This window comes from Ambystoma mexicanum, chromosome 6q (genome assembly GCF_040938575.1).
Source record: "Ambystoma mexicanum isolate Mex_15411 chromosome 6q, UKY_AmexF1_1, whole genome shotgun sequence".
Classification (NCBI taxonomy): domain Eukaryota; kingdom Metazoa; phylum Chordata; class Amphibia; order Caudata; family Ambystomatidae; genus Ambystoma; species Ambystoma mexicanum.
This window is the reverse complement of record NC_090937.1, coordinates 278779369-278793678: the sequence shown is the minus strand read 5'-3', so window position 1 is coordinate 278793678 and position 14310 is coordinate 278779369.

The window sequence follows — 14310 nt, the reverse complement described above, 5'->3', positions numbered from 1 at the left end:
CAATTGGTCCCCACTATTCATCAAGATGACTTTGATCTTGCCTTGATAATCGACATCAATGACCCCTCCCAGCACTTGAACTCCCTTCAATGCTAGGCCAGATCTAGGGGCAATCCATCCCATATGCTCTGGAGGAATTTGTACCCCAATCCCTGTTCCAATCACAACAATCCCTCTTGGGTGGTCTAATCTGATTTCCTCATGAGAATGCAAGTCTACCCCTGCTGACTCTGGAGTCGCCCGATAGGGAGCTAAAGAACCCGGGGTAATTTCCCAATACAGGAGGGTTTCTCTAACTGAGTTGGGTTGAATCTGTAAAGCAGGAGTCATTAGCCGCATCAAAGGACTTTCATGATTATTCACAGGCCTATTGTTTAACACTTGCACCGCATCAAACACACAATCACGCCAGCCTGCTAAACTGCCATCTCCAGATTTGCGCAGCTGTTCTTTCAACACGCCATTCATTTGTTCAATTAATCCTGAAGCTGCAGGGTAATAGGGCACGTGGTAGAGCCATTCAATATTCTTTTCCTGACAGTAGTCCTGTATTAATTTGCCTTTGAAGTGTGACCCATTGTCACTTTGAATCCGTAAAGGCACCCCATAATGCAACGTGATCTGATCCAACAACTTAATGGTGTTCAGTTGTGTGGCACGTTTGCACGGTAAAACCATCATGTATCCAGAGTATGTATCCACAATAGTGCATGCATACTGACAGCCTTTACTGATTGGCAGGGGACCGATATAATCATTCTGCCAAATTTGACCTGGTAATTTTCCTCTTCGCAACGTACCCTGGACAATCTGAGAGATAGGTCTATGCTGTTGGTGTTGGCACACTGGACATTGCAAAATGATTGTTTTCACTACCTCTAAAGGAATACTGATTCCTCAAGCTTGTGCCCACCTGGTAGTAGCCTTTTCTCCAAGGTGCCCACATTTCTGGTGAGCCCACTTGGACAAACCCTCCAAATCGTTTTCCTGAGCCTCGGCATCCACAGATGAAATCTTGGTGTGTTCATCTGCAACAGAATTAAACCAACGTTCTAATGAATCTGCAGCACAATGCGCATCCACATGATACACAGTGACTTCACTTTGTGATAACATCTCAGCAATATCTTGTCACAGTTCTTTTCCCCACAACTCTTTTGAATGAATCATCCACCCATTCTTTTGCCAGGTTGGCAGCCACGCCGCCAATCCATTCGCCACTGACCATGAATCTTGTACAAATGGCATCGACCAGGGGTCACTTGTTTTAATGCTTGGTAAACTGCGTAAAGTTCTGCAAACTGACTGCTCTTCCCTTTCCCTGATGTTGTCAAAATCTTTTTTGTCTTGGGGTTATAAAACACTGCTTTCCAATATCGCTCAGTTCCCACATATTGGGCCGAGCCATCTGTAAACCAGGCATGTTCTGTCTGCTCTACGGTCAGATTGCCATAAGGTACTCCCCATTTCACGGGAGATTCGCGTTTTTCAGGCACTTTCGGTGGTATATAATCTGAGGGTGGTATGTTGGCCACTTGCTCATGTAATTTGGCAACTCCACCCCTCCCTGATTTGGCTCTGTCTTGAATGTACCATTTCCATTTGATTATGCTGGCTTCTTGAGCATGTCCTATTCTGTGTGTTTTAGGAGAGCTCAGCACCCATTGCATAATTGGGATTTCAGGCCTCATCAGCACATCATGCCCCACTGTCATTTGCTCAATATCGACCAGGGCCCAATAACATACCAGCAACTGCTTCTCAAACAGAGTGTATGAGTTACCAGCCTCAGGCAATTTACGACTCCAAAACCCCAATGGCACACGTTTCATATCCTGTTTCTGCCACACACTCCAGTTGGCGTAATTGTCTTGCACAGACACATTCAATTCCACTTCGCCTTCCTTTAATGGCCATAGATCAAGCACCTGCTGCACAGTGTCTTTCGCCAAATCATATGCTTTTTACTGCTCCTCCCCCCACTGAAACTCATATTTATTTCAGGTCACTTTGTAGAGGGGAGCCAGTATCTGCCCTAAATGAGGAATGCGCTGTCTCCAAAACCCAAACAGCCCTATGAACTGCTGAGCTTGCTTTTTGTTCAATGGAGTGGTGAACTCAAGAATTTTCTGTCGGGCCTTCGGTACCATCTTGTGATGCCCATTATCCCACTGAATCCCTAGGAATATCACTGTCTCAGCTGGCCCTTGGATTTTGTTCGGGTTAATCTCCCACCCTTCCTTCTTCAATCCTTCCATAATGACTTCTAACTGGTTTTGCACACTGCGCTCATCCTTACCCTGAATCAAAATATCATCAATATAATGAGAGATTTGTATTTCAGGTTTATGCGGTATCTTGTCTAAGTGCTCTGCTACCAGCCGGTGACAGATAGTCGGGCTATGTATGTACCCAATAGGTAACCTTGTGACGGTGTACTGATGCCCGTTCCAAAAAAATGCAAATTGTTCTTGCCACTCTTCAGCAATTGGCACAGAAAAAAATGCATTGGCTAAACCTACCACTGCATACCAGGTCACCTCAAACCTTTGGACATTTCCAATCAAGGTAATGGCATCTGGGACTGTGGGTACCAAGGGAGGAGTGTGTTTGTTTAATTCCCGGTAATCCACCGTCATCCTCCAAGACCTGTCACCTTTTTTGACAGGCAAGAGTGGGTTGTTCCACGCGATAGTAATAGGGCGTAACACACCCGCCTCTATGTACTCTTTGATGGTGTCTGAAATGTCCTTGTGCCCCGCAGGAATGCAGTATTGCTTCATCGCTACCCGCTTGGTCGCCAGAGGCACCTGCACTGGGGGCATCTTCAATTTGCTTACGGTAATGGGTGTGCAGGTCAATGCACTCACCCCAAACTGATACGTTTTACCACCAAGTCCCAAGGTCAATCCTTCTAGAATGTCAAAGCCAATTATATGCTCAGGTATCGGGACTATCAACACTTGGTATTTCTTCCTAGTCAAATTGCCTATTTTCATATCCACTTCTGTTTGTACTGCGGGGGTCTCCTTCCCCCCTAGCCCGGTAATGGTAAAGTGTCTGCCTTTGAATCGTGTTGGATTTCCATGAATCAGAGAGGCCTCCGCCCTAGTGTCTATCAATGCTCGCACCACTTGTGTATTTCCCGGCCCCCAAAAAATCTTAACATTAACGTGGGGACGCCTATCAACTTTTATGCGAGCGGACGCTGCCGGGGATTGGCCATAAACCTAGTCATATTTTGAATGAGTGTAACCTGACGCTGCCTCTAACATTGCACTCACCACATTCCTCAAATCAGCGTATGTTGGCTGGTACGGGAAGGTGTCCCCATAGGCCCTTCTTCCTGTTCTTCCTCAGGAGGAGCAGAAGGTGAGGTGTCCCTCTGTGGCTTAGTCACCACCTGTTTCTTAACCTTTTTATAGCGCTCTTTGGCTGCAAGCCCTCTCTTTTTGTATAGTTCATACATTACCCTGGTTTCAATGCCATCAATTTCTTCTCGTGGCACACCATCTTTAACAAAGCCAAAAACATGTCCTTTCTGGACACTCGGGAGTCTCTACTATCTTGCCTTCTGCCTTCAGTTCTTCTCTCACTACGCCCCTCTCTCTCTCGGGGCTTGTCATCACTCTTGTCCCACTCCCCTAAATCTGCCAATTGCCGGATGGCATCCACTACTTCATCAGTGGGTTTGCCCTTCATACCTACGAGCAAAGTCATAATGACACTTGTATGCAGGCGGTGCAGTTCTGATCACCATATTCCTGGTTGAAACTGAAAGCGGCACGGCCCCCATGTGTCCTGGAGTATCTACATGAATTACCTCCTTCATAGCATGCTCTCTGACCTTTTGAATCGCCTCTTTCAAAGTGTACCACCTCTTTTCCTCGCTAGGCCAATCTGTGGTAATGGGGTACTTACGGTTACATGCCTGGGCTGCTAGGTGCAACAAAGAAACCTGTGAATCTTGCCCATTGTCATCAGGGGCGGCCCTTAAGACCTCCTGTATATTGGTGTCAGTTGACAAAGGCAAAAAGCGCGGTGAGTCTGTGGAATCTACCAACAACCCTGCAGCACCCCCATCTAGCAATCCCACCATTCATGTCAGTAAAGGTTCCCCTGACTTTTGCCTGAAACGAGTAATGATTTCCCCAACCTCCTGCTGGGTGTAATCTTCCAGAGTGGTTAAATCCACAACCCCGCCCGCAGGATTCTGTGGGTAGGATCCAGCACGCCGTCTCCTAACCGGCTTCACTTCCACTGTCTTTTGCTTCAATTCTGCCTTAGAATCAGACTCATTTGCCGAGCTACTCTCTGGGCTTGTTGAGTCAAAAATGTCTCCATTCCACTTATCAGGATCCCAGTCCACACCTGCAGTAATGATTACAGTTGCCACTTTACTTTGGTTGACCCCCCCTCGCCTTTTTTTATACTTATAGCGCGCTACCCTAACGGTGGCACGCTCTGCCACAGCTTGATACTTATCAGCTTTGTCTTTAAAAGGTTTAATCTGAATTTCCTGCATCAAAGATATTTGTTGCTTGGCAGCTAACTCTTTTTCCAATTGTAAAATATGTTCTGTCATTTCCACAGTTTTCTGATGCATTTTCCTATAGGCATGCAGAAGGACCCACCCCTGCCTGCCCAATGCAATGCATTCACGTCCCCTTTCTACTGAAATCTGCTGTAAACAAAGCATTACTTCTGACGGAGCAGCTTCTCCCAAACTAGGGTCCCATGTTTCACTCAGCCCCGCTCCGCACGCCCACACCTGGGATAATTTATCATATGGGCTTTTAGCCCAACCTGGAATCATAACCTTGGGTTCACCGCCAGCGGGAACACCCTTTTTCCTGAACAAACTATTCATCATTACAGTAATTTGCAAAACTTCTTTTTTATTTTTATTTTTTTTCTCCTTTCCACACTGCAGTCACTCACGCAAGCACGCACACACACTCAAAGAGAGAGAAAAAAAAACAGATGAACACAGTCCAACGCTCACTGCCAAATGAAAGCAAACTTTCGCTCACAGAGCCAAAATGTATTGCTTGCCAAGTCCACAGACAATTATTTATCACCAGTACATTTGCAGAGCACAGAAAATATTTTGAACGCAGGTAGACGGAGCAATAACTCACAACCAGATACGCAGTTAGAAATAATGAGCACTTATACGGCTATTTATTCATAGCTAAGAAGCAACAAGTGATAAAACAGAAATAAATCACAGAGAAGGTAGAGAATTCAAAAGAAGATACATCACCGTGGGCGTAACTGAATCCCTCATCTCGCCAGAATTGGCTGGAAGACCCCGGTAACAGCCAGGCAGAGAGCACAACAGCCCACAGGAAGGTCCGAACAAGGCGTCCCCCCTCCGACTGAGGTCTTTGTGTTTTTCCCCCACCCGACCTCTCCAGAGCCTCCCAATATATGCCCTCCTAAAAAGGGGTGGCAATTTCTCGAACCTTCTGGCATTAGCACTTGCACATTGTTGAGTGACTGTTGGTTGCCGGCCGGGTCAACCGACAGTAACCCCCAAAGAGTAAAGCTTCACTCTTCTAAACACCACGGAAAAGCAATTCCATAACTCATAGCAAGACTGTAACGCTCACTTGGTATCCACGGGGACGTCACTCAGCCTGTTCTGACCTCTTACGACCTCGAACCCTTCCCTAGAGTTTACTCGACTGGAAACTGGGCCTTGTTTTCTTGGAAAGTGTGCTCTCCATCCTGATTGATGCGATTGATGCGGGCTTGTTGCTGCCTAGTTACTTCACTGGCAAGAGTCCTACAGGTAAGTATAATGAGCCTTTTGAACAGTTCTCTAACTTCGTTCCTTTCCTTCCTTAGATGATGGCCGGCATCCGGGGATGGCGACGTGCTGCTGAGATGAGTAGCGCTGAAGGTGATTGAGAGCGCGATGCACGATGCGACCCTTTCGTATTTGTATTGAACTGAGTTCTTTTTCTGTGTCTTTTAGTTGCCGCATCGTTTTCAGCGTGGATGCCGTTCATAAAGAAGAAATGTGGTGAGTAAGCGCGGTATGCGGCGCCTCTAGATGTTTCCATGCTAACCTGGAGTGTCTTTTCCCTCTTGCAGATGGATGAGAAGTTCCGGAGACAGAGTTCCCCCAGAGCGGCTGGGATTCAGGTAAGCGTTTGAAGCTCGTACAGTCTTTAAAAATAAGCGAAGATTTGCTGAATGTTTACTAATGCCTTTTTTCTGTTCTTTTCCCTTTTCCTTAGGAAGCGGCGTGCCGGGATGGGAATGACACCGCCGAAGATGCCCGCAGAACAGAAGAAGCGATGAATGATGGGCAGAAGCGCTGCAAGGTTAGGCTGTTCCTAACGGTGTTCTTGTTCTTGCAGGAGCTGAGCGCAGAAGAAAGATGCAGGCCTACTGGAGACCGATCCGAACACGGTGAGTGTCTCGCTGCAGGTGCAGAAAACACAAAGCATGTTTCTCAGCCTGGGCGTGGCTTAAATAGTCTCTGGGTATCTCAGGTGTCTCTGGGCTGAACCACACCCAAAAGACTAGACTGCACATGCAGTTCTGGGAACCGAAATATGTGGGGGCATCCATCTTGTCCCCATCAATGCACTACAAGTCCAATCCCCAATGTTATCCTATGGGAGTGAGTGAGTCTGGTGCCACAAGCGCCAAGTCTGACTCCAAGTGGGTCTTTGGAGGGATGTAGGTGATCGTGGCCTGGATCCAGCCTGACATCTTGGAGGGCTGGGGACATGAGGGCAGGAATCATGACAAAGACACAACAAAACCTGCTTCCCAGCACACTGTCCTTCACTAAAGTCTGCATACCAGGCTCAGCAATGGATAACATTAAAAGGTCTTTTAGCAAAGCAAGTGCAGTTTTCACTGAGGCATGGAATAAATATCCATTATAGCTCTGAGTGCCCCCAGAATGCACTGCGCATCAGCGCCATGTTTTAGCTCAAGCATAACACGGTGTGGACAGACAATACCACGACTGTGTCCTACATCAGCAGACAGGGCTTGCTAGTTCAGGTAATTGGGGGCCCTGGCGAAGTCCCTGGGGTTCTGGGTGTTTCTGGGTGGAGCGGCACCTGCTGTCTCTGAGGGCAATGCACGTCAGGGGTGTGCACAACGCGATGGTGGACCAGCTCAGCAGGGTGTTCCCATCCACTGACCGGGTGTTGTGGAAGAGGGCCCTCTAGGATTTCTGCTTGAGGTGGGGTGTCTCATGGTTGGAACTGTTTGCCTCCCCCAGCCGGCTCTGGTGTCCCAGTTTTGCACCCAGTTTCCTTGTCCAGGGGTGTGGGGGCAGATGTAATTGTCTTCCTGTAGCCTCAGGATCTCCTTTATGCCTTCCCTCCTCTCCCCTGCTCTCCCAGGTGTTGGTCAAAATCAGGGTAGTCAAAACGTGGTGGTGATTCTGGTAGCTCCCATATGGCCATACAGGAGTTGGCTCCCTTAGTTGTTGAACTTGGCAGTGGGGCCAGGTCTGTCTCTGCAATGGGTTCCATCCACGGTCCTTCCTGCTCAAGGGTTGGGGGTCAGCTGGGGGGGGCTTGGAAGTTGAAAGGGGCCGGCTGCAGGTCAGGGTGTTCTCTGTAGATATGGTGGCCTCTATCCAGGGGGGACTGGTGTCTGTCCATGGTAAAGTCGTACTCCAGGCACTGGGATGTGTTTCAGGGCTGGTGCACTAGGCATGGTTCCAGTGGGGCTACCGGCTCTCTTGCGAAGGTGCTTCAGTTCTTGCAGGATGGTTTTGACCTTGGCCTCTCTGTGTCCTCCTTGCAGACCCAGTGTGCTGCAGTCTGGGGTTTTCATGTGTCCTCTTGTTGGGGTGCCAAGGACTGCATTCTGGTTTCTCGGCTTTTGAAGGGGTTTTTCTTGCGTTGTCCTGTGGAGGTTTTGGACTTACCCCCTTGGGATCTCACTCTGGTTTTCAAGGCCATTCATGCTTCCCCTTTTGAGCCCCTGGAGGATTTTTCTCTGAAGATTCTCACCATTAAGACAGCCTTTTTGGTAGCTATCACGTCGTCTAAGTGGCTCAGAGAACTTTGTACTCTTTTGTGTAGGCCTTCCTTTTTTGTTGGTACGGGAGGATGCTCTATCCCTCAGATGTGACAGCCTCTTTTCTGCAGAAAGTGTCTTTTGAGTTTCACCGCTCTCAGGAAGTGGTGCTTTGTGACTTTTATCCCAATCCGGACTCTGCTGACGAGTAGGGGTTGAGTCGGTTGAATGTCTGCAGGTTGGTGTTGGTTTACCTTGCTCGCTCCCAGCCTCTTTGGAAGGAGGACAATCTCTCTATCACTTTTGGGGGCCCTAAGCCGTCCCCGAAGGTCCTCGGTGCCAGCCATAGGTCATTGGGTCCGGGAGGCTATTTTTCTGGCATACCAGTCTGCAGGGGTTCACTATACTGCGGGGTGCAGGGTAGGTCCACAATAGCCATGGCTGCCTCGTGGGTGGAGGCGCTGAGGATCTCGCTTAAGGAGAATTGTCAGGCAGCGACCTGGACCTCTCCTGATATCTTTATCCAGCACTATCATTTCAATGTGCACTAGGTGGGTGCTGTGTCTTTTTGTTCCAGTGTTCTGGGGGCCTGGGTCTTCTGACTCTCTGGTTGTGTTGTTCTGAATAAATGGAACTGACCTTTTGTATCTCATTTTTTCTGGTGTGTCTTGTTCTTGCCTATCCAGCTTGCTGCCTTTGGTATACCTCACACGAAAGTACTGGAAAGAGGAAGAGGGACGTGGAGGTAATGCAGTGCACACTTACTGGTAATCTTCATGACTCCTACTTGTTATAGTACTGCAGTACCGACTCTCCCTCTAGACTTGGCTGAATGGGGCTGTGATTGGATTTTTGCAGACTCTCCCTCTAGACTTGGCTGAATGGGGCTGTGATTGGATTTTTGCAGAACAATGGCCATTCGGGTGGGCACTGCTGATATCCCTCAGCTAAGGGGGCAGGACTGATTTACAGAGTTTAGAAATAGAAAAAGGATTCCTGCCGGAGGTGGGTCACCTCACGCGCATTCTACTCTGGTTTACGGCCGACCTCTGGTTGCAGGGAGGTCGTTCAGCATTCATTGGCCTGCACGGGCCTACACACATACAGCGGAGCAAACAGATAACACGACACGCTGTGAGTATGCATAAACCCAGACTGACGTCTTCGACGCAGTTCCGGTGGTTCCTTTATTCTTCTCCCCGCCCCCATCACGTGACCCCGGTCTCCCATGATACATGTGAAACCACAACGCGTAAGTATGGTAACAAGGATGAGTAGAACTAGTAGTAATGAAGATTACCAGTAAATAATCCCTGCATTACCTCATATATCACAAAATGTGCAGCCGTTAACTGTTTCAGTTTAGCTATCTAGGAAAGCAGGTCAATGATAAAAAAAAAAAAAAAGGAAAGTGCCTGAAAACGCTTACCGTAATTCCAATCCAGTAGGGGGCAGAGCAGATTTGTTTCCATACAATAAAGATGGAAATTCTTAACCCTATGTAGACACTCGCCTAGGGAAGCAAGCAGAGCTAGGTTTCATTAGGCTCCATCTGCGGGGTGTGGGTGGTGGGCGGCAGAAAGGAATTTCCCCCAGATTTCCCAAAACCCTTTGTACCGCGCTGGCAAGACATAAAGTAGGTGAGCCGTACAGGCCAGTGCACATTTACCCCCATCTGCCCAAAAACATTTAGAAAATAAGGTGTCGTGTGCGCGCCGCTTCTGGTGGATAGAGTAAAACACACAAGACTAGAAAGTTCGACTCTCTGCTGACACGTTCGCATAATCGGCCCTCTCTGTTCATGTCCCTCAGGTCATGCTCTTTCTATGGAACATAAAAGAAGTCATATTGCCAGTATTCTTGGAACGCTCAAAAATGGCTTTAAAACAAAACACATGGGCGCAGAGAGGTCTTCAAATGGCTTTTTTCCGACTCATATTTTGTCTTTATTTTTAGTTCTTTTTTTAAATTCCTTTGTGGGAAAAATACACTTGAAAACAAAAAATGTAAATGTGCCATGACATATCCATGAGGGCAATTGCACCTTTGAAAGGTTCATCGTAGGTGAGAGCCTTTGGGGACAGGAAAATGTCTCCTGTGATTCTGGCGTGCTGCACTACAATGCACTGCCAGGTAGTCGCTGAATGCATTTCTAACCAGAATGTGGGAAGGCACGAGGGTCTGGGCTCTGACCAAAGAAGTGTTTTTAGCAACAGGAATCCAACCCACAAATCTCCCTCCCTGTCTCAGCCATTCATTTTCGTTCATCTTGCTTCAATATGGTAAGTGCATTTAAGTAAAGAAAGCCAAGAGCATTAAACCTCGCCTGAAAGGAAATCATATTTATCATCAATTTTTAACAACTGGATGCAAAAAAGGCATATCAACTATTATGTCCCCACTCAGGGGAAGGCTGATGCAGGCAGTGTGGTGTGACCCTCTCAAGTGTATTGCCCCTTTAAGGGAATGTGTCCCTACCCTGTGTATTGCCCTTTTAACATGGGCCATGACTCTGTCAGGTCCTAAGTTAATAAAAGGAGCCTCTGCAGACATGTGCATTAGAACGGCTACAGACTCCCAAAGAGGAACGACTGAGTCCGTGTCTCATTCATGTAGGCCTCCAGGCTCACACCGTGTGAGCACGGGCCTGCAGGCCAAGGTGCTGTGGGACCCTCGTGCCAGGACGGTGGCAGAGGTCTGCATGGCTAAGGGTATGGCTCGCCCTGCCCCCAACAAAGACGGGGTGTTCCCTGGCAACGATCCATGGTGCTGATGTGCCGTAACATACTGTGGTCTGCTGGCTGTCCCTAGCAGGCCCCAATACAACAGGCACCAACTCACAACACGGCACACAAGGACCACACGGCTCGAGCTCATGGTGCAAACTAAACTTTATTCTTTTTTGTCCCTCACACCTCAAATGTGGTCACATGACCATTTCGGTTCCCCTTGCTTTCTATCACGTGCCCCCCTGGGACCAATAGCACGACAGTACATACACTGTTGCTCTATTGGCAAAGGCACGGGTATAAACTGTTCTTCCACAGCTGCGTTTTGCCCCATTTGCAGGTCCCCTAGTTGAATGCTGCCATCTTGTTTTCCACTGCCAGACTAAGACAGATTCCCTCTGACTCCAAGTACTCGCTATTTGTGTAAGCCCTTTTTGTTTTTTCAACTTCGAAAGCTGCAGATTGGAGACATAAGAACAAAAAAACTGTCACCGCATGCCTAGAAAACAAAGGCAGATTGCTTCACCCCACCCTTGCAGCCCGGGGATGGGTGGAGAATACTGAACACATGTGTCTGGCAGGTGCTAACATTTCATCCCACTTCGGGTGTGTTCTGCTCACTAGGATGTGATCTTGGCAATCGATCATTGATTATTTGGCCTTCTCCACAGTATCCATGTACATGAGGATATTGTAGAAATGTGCATAGGTACATACCATTTGAGGCAGTTGTCTAATGAGAGCAGCCTGAATTGATTTTAAATGCTGCTTTATTAATTTAATAAAGTATCTACGTTCTACCGACACACGGCCAATTTTGCAGTGTTTTTCTCTGAGGAGTCAGGAGAGTCGCACGGGAGCGTGCCCTCTGACTTTTTTCCCCCGCTCTGGGATAGGCCCTGTGACACCACCGCACTCCATCCCACTGCATGAGCGGCGTGCTGTTGTGACATGGGACAGGGCGCGCTGGCGGCACACGTGCATCACTACATCATACCCATTTCTTCTTATAAAAGTTCACATTGGCTGAGATCAATACGTTCATACTGACAGAACCTCTCTGGAACCCATCTTCTTTTTCTGGGTCTCTCTTCGCCTGACTTGGCGACTGTGTCATCTTCATGTCGTTCAGTGTCTTCCTCGCAACTTCTGTTTTCTTCCTCTCTGCTCGGCATGGTCGCTTCTTCATTGGTTGGTGCGTTGAACTGTTCTCTGGTTCTGTAAGGTGAAACAATGAACTCTCAGTGGGGTGCTCTCATCACTTCTCGTCACTTGTTCCACTTCTTCTATTCCTCTCCCTTGGCACACATGGGCGCTCGTCATGTATCCATGTCTGGGTCTGTACATTTTGGCAACAGTGCTTGTGCGTAGCTACATCTGCCCGCATCTCCTGGCATGTGTGTGTGATTGGGCCTTTTGCTGTGACTGACACGTATTAGTCCTGTTCCCTTGACCATTTGGTGTTTCTCTGCCTGGGGATGCATATATTTGGACTCAACATTTGCATTTACATAGGGTTTGTTGTACTTACCACCATCACCTTGGATCCCAGCTCCTGCCTCTACTGTCCCGACTCTCTCTTTGCCCTGTAAATGAATGATGCAACAGCACCCCTCCTCCCAGGGCATGAGGTTTAGGAGTGCCCTCCTGTGGCAGCAGATTCCCTCCTGTCTTTGGATAGTAGTTTGTTGACCCTTAGGCGCAAGTCGTCCCACCGCTTGTGGCAGTCCCTCTGTATGCAGGGCACAGTCCCCACAGCCATGACCTTGTCTGCCACCTCCTGCCAGATGGCCGTCTTCCACCTTTTGCTGGTCGTCCTGTGGCCAGCCCCAAAGAAGGCCTCTGCATGCTGCACCACTGTGTCTCGCAGTGCAGCCAGCTCCGCCTCTGCGAACTTTGGCTTCCTTAGCCGGATGTCAGAAACTGGATTTCCTGCTCCCAGACATGTTGGCAGATGGCAGTTGGAAGTGGGGGATTCAAAGGGGTTTGAGTTTTCAAAATGGCTGCCAGGAGCTTCCCATTCTGGCGGTGATGTTATGTCCGGCACTGGTAGTTCCAATGACAGTGATTCTGGTGCCAGGGAGTCCAGCAGTTTGGGTGCCAGTATCGCTATTACCGGCACATTTCTGCCAGTAATACCAGTGCATTACTGCCAACAGCAGTAATTCTTGCGTGCGTTATTACAATATCCGGCAGGGCTGTATGCCTTCCGCTCGAGGACCTGTAACGCACCAGTAATTCTGGCGTTCGGCCTGCTGGAAACGGTAATACCAGTACTCCAGAAATACCGGCATTTTCATTTCAAATTTGTAATGAGGGCCCTTGACTTGGTTCGCGCAACATTAAACAAACAAGGTCAAAGGGTTTAAATGTTGTTAGTGTGGTTTTCTCTCCACGTTGAAGGAAGGGGATGTTGCATGTGGGGCTGCACTATGTTGCTCCAGGTCAGCATTTGTTGTGCCTCCTACCCAACATGCACAGGCAGTGGCTGAATTCATGTCACCACACCTGAGAATAAAGGATAGTAGTTCAGACAGAAGAGTTAAGGAAAATTGAGATTGAGGCTGCTACAAAAGTATCAGCAATTGAGACAGTTTGCTATTAGGGGAAATGGGGAACACTCTAATGGTAGCCTAAATTAGCCACTTGAGGGCCAGGTCATTGGACGGAAGACGCCCTGACAAAAGCCTAAGAAGAGGGGGAGAACAAGGTTAGAGTGTACACAGACAAAACGGTCCCTTGTGCACCATTAATAATAAAATGCACGGTTAATGGAAGCGAACCATTAATACAATTTATGGCCCCAGCAGCTTCTGGTTTACACTCACATTGATTTCTGCACATATTGCTTTTTTTCGCATCAACCATTCAAAATGCCGTTTAAGTCAGCAAGACCCTGTCACAATTCTGTCTCTTTGCCTAGTACGTGCTTCATGCATCTTCCCTGATGCTTTTCTAAGTGTGGAAATGCTAACTGTTTGTGAACTCTCTCTGACTCTCTGGCACGCTCAATTGAAAGGTGTAATGTGTCAGGCTCTATGCTGAGGGAGGAAAAACACACATACTTTAGAGACGGTGGTGGTTAATTAGGAAGGCCTGCCAAAACGTTTAGTAAGCCGGTCATGTTTCACACTATCAAAAGTGATTTTGCAAAAAAATGTTCAGTTAGTTGCTTCGGTGCAAAATGTCATTAGAGTGAAACCCAAACGTCCCCTGCCTAATAGGCTATTAAAATCAGGAACTCCGGTGCCAGCCCCTTTTTGGGACAATAATAAATCGTGCAAGTATCAAGTGACTAAAGCAAATGGAGTATTTGGGGTCAACCAAACCTGGAATGCATTTGTGGTAAAACAATTCCTCCAGATGATACCGTGTAGTAGAGACACGGTATCATCTGGAGGAATTGTTCTACCATGGATGGGGCACACCACATTATCAAGTACACCAGTTACCAGCACAAAGATGGTGGTGATGTGAAGTATATTCATTTGCAGACATAGCCCTGAGGATGCACTGATCTAGTCTGAAATGCATCGGCTTTTGGGTTCTGCACCTGGGAATGTTTTCAAAGAGGGCAGAT